Source organism: Carcharodon carcharias, chromosome 14 (assembly GCF_017639515.1).
Source record: "Carcharodon carcharias isolate sCarCar2 chromosome 14, sCarCar2.pri, whole genome shotgun sequence".
In the NCBI taxonomy this organism is placed as follows: Eukaryota; Metazoa; Chordata; class Chondrichthyes; order Lamniformes; family Lamnidae; genus Carcharodon; species Carcharodon carcharias.
Genome location: NC_054480.1, coordinates 113,693,067 through 113,705,532, shown reverse-complemented (window position 1 = coordinate 113,705,532; position 12,466 = coordinate 113,693,067).

The following is a 12,466-nucleotide window of genomic DNA, read 5'->3' as shown; positions in this document are numbered from 1 at the left end:
GGACCCATGCCCGCCATCAATGAAAAGGCCACTTAAGGCCATTAAAAACCCAACTGATCCCGATTCTATGTTCTGCCTATGATTTTGCACTCGTCGCATGGGCAAAATGAGCAGACAGGTAGCCCACATTTTGCAAAACCTCACCTAAGGGCAGGAAAAAGGTCAGCAGCATTGCCAGTGTGAGTAGTGAGGATCTTAGGAGATAGTGTGCTGCTGGTTGCTTATTTGAGCATGACAGCTTCATCTCAGTTCTGACCTTCATTCTTAACATTTCTAGGCTTCATTTCAGGACTCATTGTTGTCTTTCAAGGCCCCCGGAGGATTTTGAACATGTGGACCCTTCCAGGTATTAGACAGCTTTCTTTTACCCTGGTAATGGGGATTGTCCTCTCCGCTGGAGGTACCTCCTCTGAGAAGGGGGAGATGGGCAGAAGGGAGAGGAGACCAGGTTTCCCACTGCAGCTTCCAGGGGAGAGGCCTGTGGGAGGAGAGGCACAGGATCAGCAGGTAGTTCAAGATGGAAATGGTCGTAGAAGATGCCACTACTCTGCTGCCAGTATTTGCAGGCAGTGATGCGACTACCTCAACATATCCAAGGTGCAATGCCGAAGGAGGGTCCGCCTCACTAGGGAGACTGTGACCTCCATTTGTCATATGATTGGCCCTGAGATCACCTCCAAATGTGTGGATGGAAACTCCATGCCAGTGGCTCTGAAGGTCACAATGGCCCTCAACTCCTATGCTTCTGGTTCTTTTCAGGTGTCAGTGGGGGATCTTTGCTAAGCATCCCAATCAGCTGTCCACAGTTGTGTCAAGCTTGTGACAGAAGCTCTGTTCAGGTGGGTAATAATATTTATTCATTTCTGTATGGACGAGACTAGCCAGGCTGAGCAAGCCAGAGGGTTTGCAGTGATTGCTGGGCTCCATCGCATTCAGGGTGCAATCAATTGTGCACATGTGGCCATCAAGGTGCCAGTGGGTCAGCTGGGTGCCTTCGTCAACAGGAAGGGATTCCACTCGATGAACATCCAGATAGTGTGTGACCACAGGGCGCAGATTCTGCAAGTCTGTGCATGGTACCCTGGCAGCTCCCATGGCGCAGGAGCAGCTGAAGCCCGGCGGTCCCCTGGCATCATGGGTGCCTCTTCTCCTGCGAACAAGTGCCTGCTGGTGAATCAACGACATGTCATTAGTTCAAGTCATCACACTGTCACTGTGCAAGCCAGGCACCTTGGTGAGACAATGGAGATCTGCATCATGGTGCCATCATCTTTCAATGATCAATGTGGACTCCAGTTTTGAGGCTCCCATTAATGAAGAGGCTACACAAGAATGTTTGCACCATCCAAAACTCTCACCTCTGTGCACTGCACTCTTACCTTCGTCTGACACCCCAGCATCTCTGCGACTGACTGACTGAGATGTGTGGTGACTCTCCAGCTCCAAGGCGTCCTGCTCAAATCTCATCAGGATTAGCAGGTTTGGGGGCCTCCACCTGACTATGACCTCTCAATGTTGTAATGGCTCATCTTCTCCTGAAAGGACAGAGGAGGATCCATTAGTCCACTCTCTACCTGCAGTGCCATTGGAGCTTGGCCAACCCCACCTGAGGAACACCTTGCAGGGCACATCCAAGTCGTGGCCCTTGAGCCACAAGGCACTCAGTTCAAGCAGCCACGGCTACCTCCTTGGCCAGCTCCGGCATCGGAGGGGGAGGACCAGTCCTTAACACTTCAATCACTGATCCATGCCAACACAGTACTCAACCTTCCTGTGTGCAGCAGGTCATTGAACATTTTGTGGCACTGCACCCATGTGTGCTGCACAACATTATGGCTGCTGACCTTGGCTGCCACCTCCTCCCAAGCTTTTTTTGTCAGGTGCGGTGGCCTTTTCCTTCCATCTCTGGGGACGAGGGTGTCCCTCCTGGCAGCCACCTCCTCTAATAGCACCGCAAGGCCTTCGTCCCAAAACCACCCGACCTGCCCAACCGCCTGGCGTCTCCAGCCACTGTTGAGGCCATAGTTGTGGTCTCCCGAACCCAGAATATATGTTCTTCCTTGGAAAGTAGCCCTAAAGTAGCTGCCTATGCTGTTTTTAAACCACCCACTGGGTGGACCCAGCGCCCGATAGGCCCCCATCCCGGCCCTGCCCTTCCCGACCATTGAGAAGACATGTTTCATGCTGGTTGGGCCTTAATTGGCCAGGCAGAGTGAAATTGCAGTCTTGGGCTGATCACATACACCTGCCAAGGGTAGAACTCAGGCCCTGGATTCAGAGACTCAATGCAAAATGGTCGTATTTTCAGGTGATACTAAATGATGAGGGGAAATGGATTTGTAGAAGTAAGCCCATAAATTACAGAATGAGTTATGTTATGACCACAGCCAGTCTCAATTGCTGTATTCTGACACTGAGAAGAAGATGTACCGATCCCAGCAATAAGAGATCCAGTAACACTTTTGGGATTTTAAAAATTAAAAGTAGAAGTTTTATTAACAAAAATAAAAGAAAACTTAAGCACTCAAGATTACAGTTACAGCATTAAGGTTAGTCTTACAAGACATTCCCCAGAATTCACTACTTGGTCAAACCCACAAGTAAACAGCTTCCAGGAACACTCTCTTATAGATGTTAAATATAACAAAAATTCAGTAATATTACACAAGGCAAACTGCTGGAGCTTCAATAAAGGTGTATCACATGACATTTACCCTCTTCCACTCCAAGATGGAATTCACTTCAGAATAAAACTGTTTTCTGCAGCCCAAGGCTTTTCTGGCTTGACTGGAGGGGTGGTTCAAATTGTATCCTCTCCCAGCACACAGCTTCAGTTATCTCAATAACTGAAATAGCTCCAGCTATCTCCAACCATCTCTAGCTCTCTCTCCAGCTCAACAGCTATCCATAGTAACTCTAATATACCTTTTTATCATTTCATCTTTATTCTATTGTTCCCCCACCCCTTTGAAACTCAAATCCTTCCAAATATAAGATCTTTCATGTTTCCAACTTGTCTTTGCTTTTGGGTCAATAAAATATCATATTCTCATGACTTGTTTAACTATGAACTATTGCAAGATGTAAACATGTTCCTTGGTATCTCTGATTCCCCTTTGATATTCAAACAAACTCTCAACTTATCCAAAAATGCAGATGTAAGATGTAACCTATTTACTTGTACCTCAACTTAACACCTCTATCCTTCTCATGTTTCCAAACCCCGAGACAACCTGACTGCTATCAAACTCTTAGATAAAAACAAAAAACTGCGATGCTGGAAATCCAAAACAAAAACAGAATTACCTGGAAAAAGTCAGCAGGTCTGGCAGCATCGGCGGAGAAGAAAAGTGTTGATGTTTCGAGTCCTCATGACCCTTCAACAGAACTGAGTGAATCTTAGGAAAGGGGTGAAATATAAGCTGGTTTAAGGTGGGGGTGGGGGGTAGAGAGAAGTGGGGTGAGTGGGGGTGGTGTGGTTGTAGGGACAAGCAAGCAGTGATAGGAGCAGATAATCAAAAGATGTCACAGACAAAAGAACAAAAGAACACAGAGGCGTTGAAGGTGGTGATATTATCTAAACGAATGTGCGAATTAAAAATGGATAGTAGGGCACTCAAGGTACAGCTCTAGTGAGGGTGGGGTGGAAAGGCTAGCAGGGCATAAGAGATTTAAAAATAATGGAAATAGGTGGGAAAAGAAAAATCTGTATAAATTATTGGAAAAAACAAAAGGAAGGGGGAAGAAACAGAAAGGGGGTGGGGATGGAGGAGGGAGTTCAAGATCTAAAGTTGTTGAATTCAATATTCAGTCCAGATAGCTGTAAAGTGCCTAGACGGAGGATGAGGTGCTGTTCCTCCAGTTTGCGTTGGGCTTCACTGGAACAATGCAGCAAGCCAAGGACAGACATGTGGGCAAGAGAGCAGGGTGGAGTGTTAAAATGGCAAGCGACAGGGAGGTTTGGGTCATTCTTGCGGACAGACCGCAGGTGTTCTGCAAAGCGGTCGCCCAGTTTACATTTGGTCTCTCCAATGTAGAGGAGACCGCATTGGGAGCAACAAATGCAGTAGACTAAGTTGGGGGAAACGCAAGTGAAATGCTGCTTCACTTGAAAGGAGTGTTTGGGTCCTTGGACGGTGAGGAGAGAGGAAGTGAAGGGGCAGGTGTTGCATCTTTTGCGTGGGCATGGGGAAGTGCCATAGGTAGGGATTGAGGAGTAGGGGGTGATGGACGAGTGGACCAGGGTGTCCCGGAGGGAACGATCCCTACGGAATGCTGCCAGGGGGGTGAAGGGAAGATGTGTTTGGTGGTGGCATCATGCTGGAGTTGGCGGAAATGGCGGAGGATGATCCTTTGAATGCAGAGGCTGGTGGGGTGATAAGTGAGGACAAGGGGGATCCTAGCATGTTTCTGGGAGGGAGGAGAAGGCGTGAGGGTGGATGTGTGGGAGATGGGCCGGACATGGTTGAGGGCCCTGTCAATGACCGTGGGTGGAAAACCTCAGTCAAGGAAGAAGGAGGACATGTCAGAGGAACTGTTTTTGAAGGTAGCATCATCAGAACAGATGTGACGGAGGTGAAGGAACTGAGAGAATGGAATGGATTCCTTACAGGGAGCGGGGTATGAGGAGCTGTAGTCGAGGTAGCTGTGGGAGTTGGTAGGTTTGTAATGGATATTGATGGACAGTCTATCACCAGAGATTGAGACAGAGAGGTCAAGGAAGGGAAGGGAAGTGTCAGAGATGGACCATGTGAAAATGATGGAGGGGTGGAGATTGGAAGCAAAATTAATAAATTTTTCCAAGTCCCGATGAGAGCATGAAGCAGCACCGAAGTAATCATCGATTAACCGGAGAAAGAGTTGTGGATGGGGGCCGGAGTAGGACGGGAACAAGGAATGTTTCACATACCCCATAAAGAGGCAGGCATAGCTGGGGCCCATGTGGGTACACCTTTTATTTGGAGGAAGTGAGAGGAGTTGAAGGAGAAATTGTTCAGTGTGAGAACAAGTTCAGCCAGAAGGAGAAGAGTAGTGGTGGATGGGGATTGTTTGGGCCTCTGTTCGAGGAAGAAGCTAAGGGCCCTCAGACCATCCTGGTGGGGGATGGAGGTGTAGAGGGATTGGACGTCCATGGTGAAGAGGAAGCGGTTGGGGCCAGGAAACTGGAAATTATTGATGCGACGTAAGGTGTCAGCGGAATCACGGATGTAGGTGGGAAGGGACTGGACAAGGGGAGAGAGAAGGGAGTCAAAATAACGAGAAATGAGTTCCGTGGGGCAGGAGCAAGCTGACACGATCGGTCTACTGGGACAGTTCTGTTTGTGGATTTTGGGTAGGACGTAGAAGCGGGCCGTCCGAGGTTGGGCGACTATCAGGTTGGAAGCTGTGGGAGGAAGATCTCCAGAGGAGATGAGGTCAGTGACAGTCCTGGAAACAATGGCTTGATGTTCAGTGGTGGGGTCATGGTCCAGGGAGCGGTAGGAGGAAGTGTCTGCGAGTTGACGCTCAGCCTCCGCAAGGTAGAGGTCAGTGCGCCAGACAACAACAGCACCACCCTTGTCAGCGGGTTTGATGACAATGTTGGGGTTGGACCTGAGAGAATGGAATGCAGTAAGTTCAGAGAGAGACAGATTAGAATGGGTGAGAGGAGCAGAGAAATTGAGATGACTAATGTCACACCGACAGTTCTCAATAAAAAGATCAAGAGAAGGTAAGAATCCAGAGGGAGGGGTCCAGGTGGAGGGAGAATATTGGAGGTGGGTAACAGGATCCGTTGAATGGGGAGAGGACTCCTGCCCAAAGAAGTGAGCACGGAGACGAAGACGGCGGAAGAAGAGTTCAGCATTGTGCCGAGCCCGAAATTCATTGAGATGAGGGCGTAATGGTATGAAACTGAGTCATTTGCTGAGCACTGAACGTTCAGTGTTGGAGAGGGGAAGGTCAGGGGGTATAGTGAATACAAGGCCGGGGCTGGGATTGGAAGATGGGGTGGAGATGGAGGGACAGGCAGGGGTGGAGGGTCCTAGATAGGTGTTGGTGTCGATGAGTTGTTGGAGCTTGCGTTCCTTAGCACTTGGGAGAAAGAGAAAAAGTTTCTTGTTGAGGCGTCGGATGAGCCGAAGAATAAAATGAAACTTGGGGCACGTGCAGCTTTGAAAAAGGGTACGGCGGTGCTGCTGGAGGGAGAGGTCGAGTGTGTTCATATGGTGGCACCTGGTACTGAGTGTGGATCTCAGAATGTGACAGGAATAGCAGTCCAAGAAATGTTTTATATCCTGGAGATACCTGTAATCCTGGGTGGGTTTGAAACAAGAGGGATGGAATTTCAGTTGAAATCCACGTGGGGTAAGTCAGAGATGGAGACAGTCACTGAGAAAGGAGATATGGCGTGAAAGCGGGTTTTAGTAAACACCTTATCAAACACCAGGAGAGAAATGGAAAGCAATGAAGGTGAGCAAGGCAAAAGAGAGTAACGGAAATTTTGTCGCAGAGAGGAACAGAACTTCTTCAAGGTAGGCATTCCTTGAAGAGGAGTGGCAGTCAATTAAACAAAGAGATAAAAACAAAAAACTGCTGGAAATCCAAAACAAAAACAGAATTACCTGGAAAAACTGAGCAGGTCTGGCAGCATCGGCGGAGAAGAAAAGAGTTGACGTTTCGAGTCCTCATGACCCTTCAACAAAACTGAGTGAATCTTAGGAAAGGGGTGAAATATAGCTGGTTTAAGGTGGGAGGTTGGGGCTGGGGGGGGGGGGGGGGGAGAGGGGTGGGGGGGGGGGGGGGGTGATGGGAGAGAAGTGGGGGGGTGGTGGTGTGGTTGTAGGGACAAGCAAGCAGTGATAGGAACAGATAATCAAAAGATGTCACAGACAAAAGAACAAAAGAACACAGAGGCGTTGAAGGTGGTGATATTATCTAAACTATCAAACTCTTGTCCAGCTTAATTAAATCACAAACACACACACACACACAGATACCCAGCCTTCTTTACAGAATAACACAATAGTCCCCAAAATATTTTTAAAAATCCATTCTCACAGTTAGATAAAATATATGCCTACATAGGCAGACCAATTTTAGATGTAACTTAATGAAGAAAATATCAAGTATTGTGCATAGGAAGATAAATGGGAAACGCATGTATTCCATAAATAGTGTTGAAATGGTTAAGGATGAAGCTGAGGATACTGAGTAGATTCAGCACTCTGAACTCAGTCCAATCAACAAAAGATGTTCAACTACATAACCAAAATAATGGAAGACAAAACAGAAGAAGTTGTGGTCAAACTGTATTGTGCTCTGGACAAATCACACTTTGAGCATTGTATCTTGTTCTAATCACCAAGATGCAAGAGAGACATTCCAGAGCTGAAAAGCTGATTCCTAGTGTCAATGTTCTCAATTCTGTGGAAAGAAACTGGAAAAGATCCTTCAGAAAGGTGATCTTGCAGAGATTAATGCAATAGATAAGGAATATGCTCAATTTATTTATCAAATAGTGAGAGTGGGACAAGTGGATATAGATTCAAATTAGGAAAAGGTACATGTGTGAGTGATGTCAGGGGATTTTCCTTTACACAAAAAAGGAAATAAAATTATGGGTGACCTAAAATTACAGGAAGAATAGTGGAGGAAGTGAAATCTCTTAAGAATTGATTGGATTAACTGGGGACTTTAGAATCTTTCTGGATGGGTGAAGTAAGATGTGCTGAATGGCCTTCCTCACCTAAAATTATTTTGTGAACTTGTGATGTTGTATTGTTACTCAGTTAGATTTTTGTTCTGTGCCTTGATTCTGGGAAAGGCACATAATGGAGTAATTGGACACCTGCCTGTCCCTATGATTCCGCACGTCATCCAACAATCATGGCAGCTGCCAAGTAAATGTCAGACAATTAGTTCAATTAATAATCCTATTTTCTTAAGGCCATTTTAAATTGTCTATTGAATGATGTCTTGTAATAGTACTCATTTGACTGCAGGATAAAGAAGGAGCGGGCTATAGCATTGAATACCAGATCATTCAAAATCTCGCCACCAGTTAAGCTGCAAAAGAAAAGATTGGAGATAGATAAAATGCTAGGTCTGCTGAAGGTCACATGTGAAGTGGAGCTGGCTGTGAACATCTCTCAGTTTGTATTATTAGTACCTGTTATCAATGCAAAGGCATAGTACACTATAAGGACTGAAATTATACAGTGTAGGAATGTACCATGTTCAGTCTCTGCTCTATCTTTAATTAGTTGATCCCTATCAGCAGCATTAGGAGAGATATAATTGGCCACAGTGTTCCTGAGTTAGAGAAGGAAGGATTTCCAAGGTTACTCCTGATGGTTATGGAGTAAGCCCTGTTGAAATGCTAGCTGAGAATAGGGTACAACTGGACTGCAATACCCCTCCATGGTCAAATACTGTAGTGACACTTATTGGCTGTCTTATATGCAATGAATGGCCATTTGAATGAGATGCTGGCTACTCATAGGACTGTATCCAAGTGAGGGAGTTAATATCTGCAATATGGAAAGGGAGAAACTGAAAGAAAAAGAAATGGACTGAAATTCAAGAAATCCCAAAATATAAGAAACATTCAATTATTTTCAGCATGGGAGACACAACTTGAGGTTGACTGTTCGACAACATTTGCCAAGAAAATAGAATTGGTAAAACTAATTGTGAAATGTAAACTTCTCAATTTAAATTCAACTTCACAACCAGTTCCAAAGGTTCTCTGCTTCTCTCCAGAATGTACTGCATTATGCTCAGGTCCAGTGTGGTGGGCTGTGGTCAACTTCTGCTATCTTTGAAGGCCATGTTAAAATAGAACAATTGGAACTGTGTTCTTCATGTGTGCAAGGGCCTGACCTCCATTTGACAACATCTACAGTAGGAAACATGAGTCTACTGTGTGAGGGAATTGCACCCATATCCGATCCGTCCAGTTGTGACATTGCTGAAGGTAACTTTTAAGCAAACTTTGGCTGGAATTGTGGTCCTCAGTGCACAGTGAGTGAATAATATAGATTTAGAATATAGAATACAAGAAGCATTTGGCTCAGTCAAGGAAGAAAGGTTGAGAGGTTGAAAGGTTGAACAGGGAAAATCAAATTGATTTGTCTTCATACTATAAGGGGCATTACAGTTAGCAGCTTTGTTTATTTTGTATTAAAGTTCATTGAGTCAAAAATTCATTTAGTTGGATTGTATGGTGCTGTGACTCTACCCTTCCACCTCTTGTTCCATATTCCTGGAAAGAACTGAGCCAAGATAAACCATAACCACTGAACAGCAGCCAAATCTAATTGTTCTAAATTTACTGCATCTTCAATATCAAATGTTCCTGTACACAGGGGCCTTGGTCCTTTGGGACCAGAGTCATTTAAATTAATTATTTGTTATCCCCATTGGGAATCTGCAAAGATTGCTGGTCAAGAAATGCAGGACAATGCTTCCTCTTAACATTAATGAAGAAATAACATCAGGATATTTCTTAATGAAAAAATAACTGTAAACTTTTCAAAATTATCTGTTTGGCACCACAATTTAGCTTTGATACAATTTTGTCTCATGCCTCTTGGAGAGCATTGGTTGTTGCTGGAGGTATGTTTCCACAGCCACCCTCGTAACCCCTAATGGTGTTTCCCTGTCTGGAACAGCAAGGGAATTCTGGAGAATACAATAGTTTTTTTTATCTCTAGAGGGCAGAAATATTTGTCATTGGAAGTGAAATAATTTGAAAATAATTCAGCATAGAGCAATGCCCTTTAACAGTATTGCACATCTCCACAATGGATTTACTTGCAGTGTTAGTCATCCCTGGATATGCTCACCCAGTGTTAGTAATCATTGGATTTGCTCTCACTGTTAGTGGTCCCTGATTTGATCTCTCAGTTTTAGTAGTCCCTGGATTTGCTCTTGCACTGTTAGTAGTCACTGGATTTGCTCTCTCAGTATTAGCAGTCCCTGGATTTGTTCTCAGTGTTAGGGGAGGCAGTGACATAGTGGTATTGTCATTCATTAGTTTTACAGAGACCCCCAGGGTAATGGTCTGGGGACCTGGGTTCAAATCCTGCCATAGCAGATAGTGAAATTTGAATTAAATAAAAATCTGGAATAAAGTCTGATGATGACCATGAAACCATTGATGATTGTTGCAAGAATCCTATATGTGACTCCAAACTGACAGCAATGTGGTTGACTCTGAAATGCCCTCTGAACAAGGGCAATTAGGGATGGGCAATAAATGCTGGCCTAGCCAGCGACACCTACATCCGATGAATGAATTTTTAAAAAGTAGTCTCTGGGTTTGCTCGCACAGTGTTAATGATCTCTGGATTTACTTGCACAGTGTTAGTGATCCCTGGATTTACTCACAGTATTAGTAGTCACTGGATTTTCTCTCAGTGTTAGTAGTCCCTGGTTTTGCACGCAGTGTTAATAATCCCTGGATTTGGTCTGAGAGAGGAAGTTTGCTGTCACTATCTATTCATTCTGGTCCCTTTCAACCAGTTTTTGTCTTTTACAGCCTTCATGTTTTGCTCCTTTTAATGGCAAAGGGGTGAATCTGGAACTCTCCTCATCTATATCCTTTCTGCTTTTCCATTTTTCTACTCCACGCTTTCTATTATAACATTTATCTTGCAGATATGCAGAGTAGTTGACACCCTGCAGCTGCTGCCCACTGGGTGAAGGCAGCTGACAAAGGGGTTTGAGTTGGCTGTTCAAACCCCAACAAAAATGCACAAGCAGGTGGAGGGGAGGGAGGAGAATTGAGTGATCTGTGAGGGCAAGGTTTGTCTACCCAGCACACGGAGGCTGCCAAAGGCCTCAGAGCTTCAGGCTAGATTCAGGCTTTGGATTGGCTAAGCAATCTGAATCAGGCTGTCAACTTTTCAGGGGCAACTTTTCAGTCTGCCTTTGTGGGTCGGCTCAAACTATTCCACAATGTGGGGACCATGTGTTTGTCTGACACCTCCGCATCCTCCCCCCCCAACTTTAATATCTCAACCCATCAGGCCAGGGTTCAAAATAATCAATAGACATTCTTATTTCATTTGTCCCCTCAATCTGCTACCGTCCTAACCAGCAATAACATTACAGCCACCAAAGGGCAGCTTCCTCTTCACATTCACTTGCTCTGGTTGGTGCTGTAATTTTGGGGTTTAGGTCTAGTTCAGATCATTTGAATGAATCAATTAATTAATGAAAGTCCTTTCTTTTCATAATCCTCTGTAATTTCTCTCTGACTTTACGGTAGCGGGCAAATAAAATTACATCTAATTTCATTTAGTCCAGTTATTGGGCTTTAAATCATCTGTTTAATTAACTGTCTATATAGTAGAGGTAGTTTTCTCATTTTAAAAAAAATTCCAAATATCTCAAACATTGCAGGATTCTTTCACACTGATGAGAGAGCTTGTTGAAGGCTGCAACATTGATGCATTATCTCAAGATTGCTTCCAGAAATAGCAGCTACCTTAAGTTAATCAGGCCCTAAATGGCAATGCATTGAAATCCACAAATAAACTGAATATCTGTAAAGAGCAACACCTCTTAATTCTATGACATGTTTGTCCAATGGTGCATGTTCAGGAAGGCTTTTTAAGAACTCCTTCAGGCTGTTGGCAAAACACAAGAGCTCATCATTCACTTACTTCTAGTTTCCAACTTTTCTCAGCACAGTATTCTCTCAACACTGCATTGGGGGTTATGCGTCTTCTAGTCACATGAACTCACTAAATCAAAACTTTTTTCATAAATACATAGATTTAATTGAATAACTACTTTTATACAGAAAAAAGAACTGTTACAGGAGTCTGTGGAATGTTTATAACATGGGGAGGGGGGGGGGGGCGGTGGATTCAGAAGCAAAAAGGTTGAGAATGTCTGCATTGGGCCATTGTGGGAGCCTGAAGGTGAAATTAATGGGCAATTAAGCAATTACATCTGCTCCACGCGCCTTTGGAAAGTGTTTTCTAGCCAGAAAAAAGAAGCTTCATGTACTAATTCCTGGGTGAATGGGAATAAATTTGTTATCCCACCACTGGAGAACAATATGATCAGCAGGAACCCAGGGCTGGCACTGGACCAGGTAGAGTGCAGAACATTTAACCCATCAAATGACAGGTAAAGCAATGAACTTTTACAAAGAATGTTTGTTGCCTGATATTAGGAATAGCTTTAAGTAAGCACACTGTACAGGATATCTATGGCCTGAATTTATCTTTGATAACAGAGAGTCAGTAGATTTCCTATGATAACAGGAGCGTTAGGCCAGGTAACTTTTTAAAATTCATTCACTCATGGCATGTGAGTGTCTCTGCCTGGGCCAACGCTTATTGCCCATCTCTAGTTGCCCTTGAGAAGGTGGTGGTGAGTTGCCTTCTTGAACCGCTGCAGTCCATGTGGTGCAGGCATACCCACAGTGCTGTTAGGGAGGGAGTTCCAGGATTTTGACCCAGCGACAGTG